Genomic DNA, 12429 nt, shown 5'->3' on the forward strand with positions numbered 1-12429 from the left:
TCTCCACTGCAAAGACGTTCATACTCTTCTGTTCGCTTGCCAAGAGTCTGTCACAAGAACTTTTAAAAAAAAAAAAAACAAACCAAAAAAACCACAAAACACAAAAAAAAACCCCAGGGTTTTATCTAGGGATGATCCTTCACGTTCTCCTTTCTGCTCCACCTCCTTCTATTTTATATGGCAATATGACCCATTTGAACTCTCCTGTATTGCCACTTTAAAACAGTTTATTTGGACAAACAACTGATGTTCTTAAACACCAGGATAAAGGAGCTGATGAGAGAGAAGCATCCCCTCCAGATCTCAAATCCAGCCCACTGAAATTTCAAGGATAAATAATTCAGATGACTCAAAGTCAGTTTCTTTGTACAGTCACACGTACTTTCTCAGCAACAAATGTGATGTACATGGTAGAAGGTTCAAAAGCCACCAACCATTGTGAGGTAGGATGGAACAAGGAGAGATAAGGATCAACACCAGCATCTTAAGTCCCTTAAAGAGCAGACAACAGTTAAGTAATGCTTTCTAGGTAGTCAACCCACAAAACAGAACAAGGCAAAAAAAAAAAAAAAAAGCCTAACGGGTTTTGCCAGCAGAAAACATCACCACTTAACCTCAAATATAGGCAACTTGGATTTGATACTACAAAAAGCCTCCAGTTACTCTAGCTGTATTTATTAATTGCACAGACTCTGAGCTGTCACACCCCTTTAAAGGCCTTTGACACAAAGCAGCAATACCTCAAACACTACTTTTTAGCAGATCTGAAAGCACTGTACAAACCAAGGTCAGTACCATTACACTTGCCTTGGAACAGGGTAAACTGAAACCCAAGGGGTAAGCGACACCCCAAGGTCTGCCAGAATGCTAGCAGTTAAGCTAGAAATCAAATCCAGCTCCGGTCTCCCACGCAACCTGTCAGGACAGGACACAAGACAGCAGGTCACAGGGAACCTATCAAGCCTTACAAGCTCATAATTTTCTCAGAGCAACACCTCATCTTTACTGACTGCATCTATACCACTGAATAAAAACAGCACTGAGGAGCAAAACTGGGTGTTGACACCACCACCCCAGTCATCTGCATTGCAAGTCCATTTTGCTCTCAGCTAAGACTTGCAGCAAATTAGTCAAGTCCACATGGGCAAAGGCCTAGTGTACATCAGCAAAATTTGTTACCAGGACCATATCTTAGTGCCAGTTAAGGATCACCAAGTTGAACTGCTCTACCTTGAGATGTCCAGTGCCAATCCAGCAGGACTTGTGCAATCACCTCATATTCCAGGTATGACAAATGTCCTTCCTGCCACACTATGCAGACAAGACAACTAAGCACCACTGTCCTGGTTTTGGCTGGGATAGAGTTAATTTTCTTCCAAGTAGCTGGCATAGCGCTGGGTTTTGGATTTAGCATGAGAATAATGCGAGAACACGCTGATGGTTTAGTTGTTGCTGAGCAGTGCTTACCCAGAGTCAAGGGCTTTGCAGCTTCCCCTGCTCTGCCAGCGAGGAGGTGCACAAGAAGATGGGAGGGTGCACAGCCAGGACAGCTGACCCCAACTGACCCAAGGGCTATCCCACACCATATGATGTCATGCTCAGCACACAGAGCTGGGGGAAGGAGGAGGAAGGGGGGAATGTTGGGAGTGATGGCGTTTGTCTTCCCAAGTCACTGTTACACGTGATGAAGCAGTTTTCCTGGAGATTTCAGGAAATCTGCCTGACAGTGTGAAATAGTGAGTGAATTCTTTATTTTGCTTTGCTTGAGTGTTTTTATTATGAAACTGTTTTTATCTCAACCCATGAGTTTTCTCACTTTTACTCTTCTGATTCTCTCCCCCATCCCACCGGGGGGGGAAGTGAGCGAGCAGCTCGGTGGTGCCAAGTTACCAGATGGGGTTAAAGCACAACCATCTCTCATCATTCCCTAGGACCCAGTACCTTCATACCAACACACCCTGCGGACGACAAGTACCCAGAGAAATCACGTTGCCAGCACACACAGGGAACAGCCCCCGTTCATGGAGCCTGCCAGCGCGGTCCCACGTGGCACATGAAACAAGCAGCAATTAGAGGACACTGCAGAGGAGATCTTGAGCAACGCCTGCAGACCATGTGGAAACTTCAGGATTGCTCCACGTTCTACAGAGTACCAACAGCCAGATCACCTCAGAGGAGACTGGCTCAGACCAGCAGAAACAAGGGGCACTCAGCAGTGTTTGGCAAAAGGGAAAGGGATCGCTCACTGACACGGATGGCTTGCTGCATGTACCTGATCACTCAATGCTGCATATGTCTAAGCCACAACAAAACAGTAATTACATCTGTCAGTTCCACATACACAGCTGGGGAGAAGTAGAAAATGGAGCTTTTCCTTTTTAAAAAGAAAAAATGCTGAATAAAAAGCAGGAAACAAGCTCCAGCCATTTTCACTAGAGAACAATGCAGGTAATAATTCTCTCTCAGCTAAACAACACAAAGAGGTAACTTGATGACCATCTATAGGAACCTAGATCAGAACAGATTCTGCACAAAAGGATTAGCCAGACTAGGTATGAGAGGATCCTGCTACCAGGAAATCATTGCAACAACATACCAAGTGACATCGTGAGGTCTGGTCGTGGTACTCCCAACGTTTATGAGGGAACATGCTCCAGATTAAGCACACACTTTCCAGCACTTTGAATTAAATCCATAAAGTTTTACAGCTTGAATTACAAGAGTAAGGTTAAAGCCCCACTGCCTTTGCTTTATTCAAAGCAGGTTTTTATTTCTTTGCAAATTAGTCTTTCCTATTCTAGGACTCAGGCTCTGTTGTAATTTGACAGAAAGACTTTCTAGTGAAAGACTGCTCAATGTATATAAAACTTTTTATTGCCTAATGGCACTAACATACTCCTGGAATCATCCTGCAGCACAGAATGACACGGCCAATCTCCTCTGCTGTATAAACTGTCAAACAAGAGTGCTCTGCAAACAGCACGCTTTTACTCATTTCCAAGGGTGAGAATTTCCCACTACTGAATTGTATGCAGAGATCCTACAATAGATGCACTTTTTGTGAAGCCTTTCAAAACAAAGAAAAGGGAAGGCTACAAGAGATCCCAAAGGTGGAGAAGGAACTGAAGAGGTGAAGAGTGATAAAGACAGAAGGGGATTAACGAGGAATGCAAGACTGCAATAAATGAGTGCTATCAGAAAGTCTGCCCTGCCTCTGAGCAACATAAATTCCAGTCGTCCCTAGTTGCTTCACTCATCCTGGATGTGCAAAAAGGAATAAGGAAACACAGAGAATTTAATTAATCACCTCAGCACATCCTTTCCGAGTCCAACTCTTAGTATGCTCAAACATTTGTTTAATTTGTTTATGTAACTGAAATAACGTCAGTTTTCATTTCATTTGCAAGTTTACTTCAGATTGAATTTTGTCAGTTCTGTTTACTTCAGATTGAATTTTGTCAGTTCTGTTTACTTCAGATGATTCCTTTCTTGATCAAGTATGTGTATATACATATATATACACACACATAGATAAATAGATACATAGATTAAGTCAAAATACATCTGTCCAACACAGCATTCTTTTTAAATTACTCAGGGTTTGATACTGCACTCTTATCTAAGACAATAAGCACCTTCCGCTAGCTGGAATGGCGTTAAGTGCTCAAAAGAGCAAGGCCAGCAGCAATAAGCACCTGAGAGCACACCTTTCCCAGTTTTCCTGAGCTACAAAAAAAAAAAAAAAAACCCAAAAAAACCAAAACACATCAAAAAAATTATGCATTTACAGAGACAGATACACTTTTCATGAAGCCTTTCAAAACAGAGAAAAGGGAAGGCTACAAGAGATCCCAAAGATGGAGAAAGAACTGAAGAGGTGAAGAGCATTTACAGAACTACGGCAATTAAGAAACCAAGCACCAAAGACAAGCTGTGCCTAGAGCATCCAGATTTTGTTGTTTGCATACAAACATCACTGCCAAACACCACTGCACCCTTTCAGAAAGGGGCAGTGCTACATTTGTTTTGGGAGCCATAAATGCAAATGTCTCAATTTGCGCACAAAAGATGGCTCAGTAGTAATGCTGTATTACAATCCCATTTTACATTAACATTTCCATAGCTACTCATTGTGGTGTAATTAGCGAGGACTCAAGGGACTTAAATTTGCTTTTCATCTACTGAACTTAAGCGATCTGTGTAAAGCTGCTGTGAAAGCTAAGTTGTCCATCAGTACAAATACGCTCCAAAGCTTTTTATGGTGCTATTCTTTTCACCATAATTTACTTTTGTCTCATTGTTATTCTTAAGTGGACAAAATTTCCACACTTGGAATATTTCAGAAGCAATTAATTCAAGTCTTTACGATGTCTTTTTATGTGGGAATGCTAAAAACTAAAAAGCAGCACGTGTTGAATTCTACATGACCACACCCTGAAAAATTGCATTTGGTTATGAACAGCACCTGACTTTACCCAAAGACGAGGACTCTCAGCCCCCATTGTTTGAGTGCCAACAATGTAACCAGGCACGGAGACGGGACCAGACCAGCCCGGTCCTACGAGAGCAGAATGCAGCATATACCTACATCCCTCACCACCCTCTCATTAAGCCCCCAGAATCGTAACCCCACACAGGGGATGTTCCACTTACCTCCTTTGCTCTACCAATTCAAGCACGTTCCTGTCTCCCTACATGATACAGAATGTAAGATTTACACTTTTTTTTAAAAGTTTGGCCTATGGCTTGTAGTCAATAGCTGTAAAATATAACTCACAGTAAGAAGTGCCAACCTGTCTAGGAACTTTCGAAATAATCTCTCTTTGTAACATGATTAATGGATCCTGAATAAGTTCTTCAAGTCACTCTGAAGAAGTCAGCAGACACGAAGATAAAACATCACACCCCAGATAAGCACAGAAGGACCAGGCCTGGCCACTCAGAGTCAACTGATGACCATATATGGAAGAAAGGCCCAGAGGTCATGGAAAATGACCACCGAGAGACCCCTCCACAATGACCACTGAGGACCCAAAAGCCATGGACTCAAATCACTGAGCATGTGTGACTGGGAGGAGAATATGCAAATAAATGTCAGGAACTCATTGTCATAAGACCACCTTTTCCAGGAAATATGATGAATATGCATATGTTCATTCTATATAGGTTGTATGATTTCAGTTGCATGGCATGCATGTTAGGACGAATGATCCCCCTGTGCATCTGGTGCCGTAATAAAGAATGCCTGCCTTCTAAAACCTCAAACAAGACTTAAAGGGTGTTCTTCACTGACTTTTATGGTAACATACACACTGAGGATCCAGCTAACAGCATCCACTGCTCAGCCCAGCATTTTATGTGGGCAGTTACCATTCCAAAATAACTCTGCATGCAAGGACCAGAGCCACAGAGGAAGCACCGGCATGAACAGTTACTGTCAGCTGGTAACTCTTCATGCAGAAGCTTAGCCCATGGGGAAGCTACCCTAGGCAAGCCACTGCTGAAAGCCCAGCAGGACAAGAGGCATCTTCTGTTCTACAGTTGTATAGCATATAGCACAGCATCATCTTGGACTACACCTGAAGCTCCTAGGAGTTGAAAATAAAAATGAACCTCCCAAGTAGCAGAAACAGCCAGCTTTACAAGTCATCCACAAGACAGTCCATCTCAAGGTCTTGCTGCACAACGCAGCCTTTGAAGTTCATGTAACAAGATCAAGAAGCTTGCAGTGTAAAGCCCACAGCAACTGAAAGCTGAAAGTCATGCCTATATTAAGAAATTGCTAATTAAGACCAATAGAGCTCCAGCGGGCAGTGAAACTGAAGGTAAAACTAATGCAAAACCACCTGCTCATTTCATGCCGCCTCCTCTGAATCAGATACACACAAATTACTTATGAAACATACTTTCAAAACCAGTAAATGATAAAAACAAAGCTACTTGGTTTTGACGAACATTTATGTTTCAAAAAAAGAAAGGTGAAGTTAAAAGGCAGAGAAGGTGTTTTCACACAGAATAAACTTGAGCAAGATACTCCTCATTGAGATGACGTACACATTAGCAAAGATAAATTCTGTTCTGAGGCTTTTTTAAAACAACAACAAAACCCACAGATGTACTGCAAAACATAATGCTAGGAGTTCGAAGAGTACATTTAAGAAAAACTGATTACAGAGTGTTTCCCAGGACACATTTGGGGAAAATGGATGACATAAATTAAGTGACAACTTCCCATGGTTTAATCCCAGCTGGCAGCCAAGCACCACCCAGCCACTCGCCCACTCCCCCCCTGTGGGACAGGGGACAGAATCAGAAGAGTAAAAAGTGGAAGAAAAGAAAAAGCTCGTGGGTTGAGATAAGAACAGCTTAATAATTAAAATAAAATAATAATTATTATTATTACTACTATAACAAAAGAACATACAAAGCAAGTAATGCGCAATGCAATTACTCACCACCCGCTGACCGATGCCCAGCCCATCCCCAAGCAGCGGTCCCTGCCCCCCCCCCAGCAAACCCCCTCCAGTTTATATACTGGGCATGACGTCCTATGGTCTGGAATAGCCCTTTGGCCAGTTGGGGTCAGCTGGCCTGGCTGTGCCCCCTCCCAGCTTCTTGTGCCCCTGGCAGAGCTGGGAGCTGAGAAGTCCTTGGCCAGTCTTCGCACTGCTTAGCAACTTCTTGTTGCAAAGTCCTTGACTCTATGTAAGCACTGCTTAGCAAAAACGAAACCATCAGTGTGTCATCACATCATTCTCATCCTAAATCCAAACCCCAGCACTATGCCAGCTACTAGGACTCTGTCCCAGCTGAAACCAGGGCACAACTATAACAGTGATGTCTGCGATTACTTTGAAGAGTTGTGACCATAAAAAGATAAGACATTTTAATCTATCCTCATTATCAACTGAATAGATGAGATGTTAATTTTCATTAAGGCTTTCAAGAGAGATACAACATTTGAACAGAAGGTTGTTAATTTATGTATCATGAAAAATAGTTTGGTAAAATTTATAGTTAGGATTAATTTTGCTTCTACAGTGCTGAAACCCATAGAGATCAAACATGAGGGCTGAGACGTAAAAAAAAAGAATAGTTAATTAGGTGATAGTTTTTGTGGGGGTTTTTCTTTTTAAATAGACATAAAAAAATGTTTAAGAGCCATCTGTTAAGCAGAGTCTCTCAGCTGAAGAAACCTCAGAATATGAAAAATTTAACTCCTTTATCTTCTAGGGTTCTTTAATCATTAAAAAACCTGATTCAGAAATCAGTACAAAACTCTTCCAGTTCCTTCCCACATCCTCAAAACCTGTTCAACTCTAGTGGGCAAAATAGTCTTCACTTGGGGAATCTTTAAGTAATATGATTTATTGCCAATGAATACAATTCTAATCACCAATTCTGATATTGAGAGAAAGAAAAGAATTTAACCCATGAGTAAACACCTTTTCTTCCCCTTCCACAGGCTAAATTTAAGCCAAACACCACTTCTCCTCCTCCCCTCCTTGTCTCAATTTCCCTTATTTTTTGCCACAGGTTACAGGGAGCCCATCCCAACTCCTCTGGGGAGGCAACAGGCAGTGCAGGAGCTTGGGGTCATGCACACAGTGGTTTCTGTCTGCAGCTCCTCTGTGATTCTCACTGGGTTTCCTCTGCGCTTCTTACCAGCTTACCTGCTCTGGCATAGGTGGCCTACAAGTGCCCCAAGTGCATCCCTCCTCCAGGACTCTCCCTCACAAGTCTCCTAATCAACCCACGATGCCTTCAGATCCTTCCTACACTTTCAAACTTCACCGTCTCTTCATTGGAAACTAAATAAACTATGACAAAATAAGTTTTGCAAATAATGTCTACCCTGTTTACAAAAAATCCTAACAAATTTTTAATTTTTTTTTTTATTTTTTTTTTTTAAATCAACAGTGCATCAAGCCCTGTCCCAATAAGATTCAGGGAGAAAAACAATAATACAAAGAATAAAAAGCTGAAGCTAAGGACAGTTAGTTGTTGCAACCCATTACACCAGAGGACTCTGCAGCTGCAAGTGTCATTAGTCAAACTGCTACCTTACAACTGGAATGGATTAGAGGTATTTTTACTCACCCAAAACACAATCTTTCTTAAATAAAAAAATAATTTGGAAACCTACTCTCTCGTAAATTAAAGAATTTTTTATTTAAAAAAAAAAAACCAAACCCACAACCAACGTGGAACGACATACGAGCATCCCCTAGCAAGAGGCACTCAAGCAATTGTACGGCAGTGAAGGACTGCCTCACTTCCCAATGACTTCTGCAGCAGCGAATCCCAATTTTTAAGCCAAATTTTAAACATTGGTTTTACAGACTAGGAAAGCCGATTGAAAAGCTGCCCAGATATTAAAATGGGATTTCAAACCTACAGAAGAAAAGTAAAAAGCCTTTTATTTGAACAGGCCCATTTACCCATAGTGACAAAATACTCAAGAGAAAGTGGGGAGAGAAGAGGAACACACAAGTTATCCCAAAAGAACTGGTTTTGATTGGGAAATCTCTTTCTGTAACACAATAAACATTGACATACCTTCTTTAACACTCTTGTTCACTTTGTACATGGCAAAAATCCCTTAAAACCACAAGCATGAGGAAAAATTCCAGAGGTATTAAAGATTTGAGGCAGACTTATGAGTGACACACTTGTGTTATAATCTGCAGGCTCATATTAACTGTTGGATATTTATCTTCAAATAATGCTCTGATCAACACCCTACCACTTCCTAGTAAGAACAGTCACAAGACATGACAAGATGGTAGCCTAGCTGTTGCAGACTACAGCTTCTCACCAGAGGGAAAACTGGAACTAAAGTTAAAAATTTTAAAAAAATTTAAAAAAATTGAAAGAGGCTTCTGTCAATTATTTCTTCGTTTGCAACTATATAAACCCCACAGTAAAGTCGATATTTTAACATTTCTAGATATTTAATAAACTTTTGTTGGATATTATCTCCTTAGCATCTATTAGTATTAAATTTAAAAAGCATTTGACAGATGTGCCTTTTCTGATGAACAGCAGTGTCTGTTGTTTTGGTTAATTAAATAAAGTAAATAGAAAGAATACATCCTTGATGGCAGAAAGAGGTTTAGCCTATAATATTGTTATAAGCACCTACAACAGGACATTGATTACATTAGTGTATAATGTATCTTACTAAATGACCTTTGAACAGTAAGGCTTTTTAATCAGACATTAAGAAGTAAAAACCAATGTTATCTGTACAATCTGCAACTCATTTGGTCAAGATCTGTCTCTGAAGAAAATGAGAATGTAATACTGAATCCTACACTTGTGAACCCAATTGACAAAAAGTGAAATGAGGAGTAAATGAAAGTTTCAGAGCAGTTGGCAGACACTCTCAAGGGCACTGACAGGATCACAGGTGAAAATTGTTTTGCCTGGAGCCACGAATACCAGCAAGAAGCAATAGTACCTGAGAGCATTTCTCTCTCCTTGCCTTTATGATGCTCTACTCCCATTTTCTTCTAGTTGTTTAATGACTCATTCCTTCATCCTCTTTGCAACATCAACCACCAACTAACTCATCACATCATTAATAACCTTATATTAATGTGTCTATTTGCCCAGTCTTTACTTTAGGAAGAATACACATAGCTAGGCTCTAACTTGCTCTTAACTTTGGGTCATCCAGATTGAACACCAAAAAAATTGGTTCCAGCTCAAATTTGGTCCAATTACCAGCTTAATTAGGGATATTCAGAGTGTGACACCATTTCCTCTCAGCAGCATTCACAGGAAGCTTTTTGGATATCAATAGTGCCTGCTAAACTAATGTTATAGGCAAAGAACTCTTAGTGGGGTTCTGAATGGCAGTTCAATGTTCAAAACAGGGATTGCCCTCTTGATTTCACTTCTGTCTCGGCACCCCCTTCTCTAGTCAAGCTTTCCAAGCTTTTCCATGAAGCCTGTTTTGGGTGCTCTAAAGTGAGGAACAGCAAAAAGAAATATCAGTAAGATGTGCTTCAACACTTAAGAGGGCAGCTGATGCTTTGTGAAGGTCGAAAACAGTACCTGAATTTGGAATTTTTCTGATTCCCAAGTGAGCCACAGAAATTCAGTGTTCCAACCAAGCAGGAAGAAACAGGTGGGTTTCAGCATTGCTGTTTGAACAGTGTGGTATTAAAAAGATAATTTTATCTCTTACAGGGAAAGCTTTTGAGCTCCCCTCAGCTTTTTTTTTTTTTTTTTTTTTTTTTTTGAGCAAATCACAGTTATCCTTTTATGTTACTTATGTGAGATACAGCAGCCTGCCTGCTCGGGGTGTTCAGAACTTCAGGTCAGCCACTCCTCTCAGCATCTGTTGAAGCCAGCAAATGCACAGGAAGAATGAATTGCGGCATAAAAGCAGGCAGCTGCTACTCAGAAAGCGCTCCTATGCACATCTCCCAGGCTCCTTTCCGCAGCACATCCTCCTCCCCGGGCCCACAGATCCTGCATATGTGGAAGTGCTGTTCCGCTCCAGTATGCTCCAGGAAAAGCCACACCAACCAGGAGGGGAGGAAGAGAGCACTGTGTATCAGCACATCACCCACCACCAGCTGGGCGAGTTCATCTAGCACAAATGGAAGATATTTCTGAGCCCCTGCAAGGAAGCCAAAACAAATTAGGTCTTTCCCCTTACATGGGAAGTTTGAGGAATAAATCTTCCCTGAAAGAAATGGTCGGAAAAGACAGGGCACAGCATTAATCTTTACTGGGCTAAGGAAACATGCCAGCAGACTTACACAGCCAAGATGTTTCATATTACATCTGAATTATGCAGCAGAATAGCACCGAACAACTGGTAATTATGGAACAATGTTAATAGTACAGCAGCATTTTTACCACAGTATCATCTAACACTCCAAGAGATCATGGTAAAAATGACACTTGAGCCTACAGAAGCAGAAGGGGAGATGCCAAAAGCCTCCCATGAAGAAGCAGCTTAAAAGGAAACTGCAGCATAGCAAAGAACATTGCTGGAAACAATTTTAGTGCTTAACTTCTGAATTCAACACTTCAGGACCTAACAGGTTGCAGAGAGAGCTGGTGGGACAGGTGAAGGAAGAGCTGCTCCCAAGGAGAACAGAGAGCTCAGCTCGTCTAGCTTCACAAAACAGGTTGGGAGTTTGACCTTATATGCACCAAACATGTAAACACCAGAGCCGAAAGCAAAAGATTCAAACAAAAGGACAATGTTAGCACACAGGAAAAAGTGGTCAGAAACACATATATATACAAACTACGAGCAAAAGATTCCTGAGCAGCAAAGGAATAGCCTTCCCATAGGAGTAACTGAAAATAACAACCTACACAAGTTTTAAGAAAGTGCTTAATAATTTATGAATGACCTTATGAGGCAGAGTTGCCCGCAACAGTGACTCCTCCATGATCCAGAAATCCTATGTCTGAATTACCATTTGAAGCGTTGGATGAGCCTGCTGCAGATACTTATATCTGTTGTGTTTGAGTAAGTTTTGTTCAGACTCGCTTGTAATTTGAAAATTACTCCATGACAAGTTTGAAGCATTGCCAGGGTCTTACTCAGTAACTTAGCCTTTATCAAAACTCAAGACCTGCTTAAATTTTCCAGGATCTCTTATCTAAACAAAATAACCCACTCTCCAAACACACTAACTCTGCAGCAATCTTGGCACATTCTGCATCCGTCACCTAAACAGATGTATGTACAGCAAACAAAATTAAACATTTTTAGCTCATTTTCCTCAGTGAAAGGAAGTTTCTGCTATCACACTTTGTCTGCCTACATCCTGCCCCTAACTGTCTGTCAATCATTTGGCCAATTTAATCAAACTCTAAGGAAGGGAGGATGCTAAATCCCAATAAGCTCCAGGAAACCAGAGGCAGGACGAGCCCGTTTTTCATCAGCCCCGAGGAAGCAACCAACGCACCAAAGCGCTTGTGCACACCAACTCTGCAGCTGCATTTTGACCTTTCAGTGAGATTCCCTGTGTTTGCTGCCTCTTGTTCGGATAGCAGAGGGCTTGGGAGACAGCTCAAGGTTTCCTGCTGTGTGATGTAGAAGGGAGATGGTAGCCTTGCTGCAGCAAAACAGATGAAATAACACACACTCTGCAGGAAAACTGCACACCACTTCTAAACTGCACCTGTACAGTCCTGTTGTAATCTGCATTTAAAAACATGTATCCACTTTAGACACATGAAGAGCATTTCTCTCAACAAGTTTTCTTTAGAAAAGTAAGAAATATGCATCTTTATTTACCCTTTTTCTCAGAATGAGACAAAACCAGCCATTTACCACAGGAAAGCTGTTTACCTCCAGCAATTTTATGTTCGTTTCCCATTCATTTCCATCACTAAAGAGAGCTGCAAAATAAACACCTCTCCTCCATCAGCCTTATATTTTGATCTTATCTA

General features: G+C 41.3%; 1 protein-coding gene across 2 annotated transcripts in view; it reads right to left on the bottom strand.

The window, feature by feature from the left end:
* The window catches only part of ST3GAL5 (ST3 beta-galactoside alpha-2,3-sialyltransferase 5), a 32492-nt gene that overhangs the window by 19764 nt on the left and 299 nt on the right, over nucleotides 1-12429 (bottom strand). The gene's annotated exons all lie outside the window — the stretch shown is intronic.

Source organism: Egretta garzetta, unplaced genomic scaffold, assembly GCF_000687185.1.
Source record: "Egretta garzetta isolate BGI_Z169 unplaced genomic scaffold, ASM68718v1 scaffold241, whole genome shotgun sequence".
In the NCBI taxonomy this organism is placed as follows: Eukaryota; Metazoa; Chordata; class Aves; order Pelecaniformes; family Ardeidae; genus Egretta; species Egretta garzetta.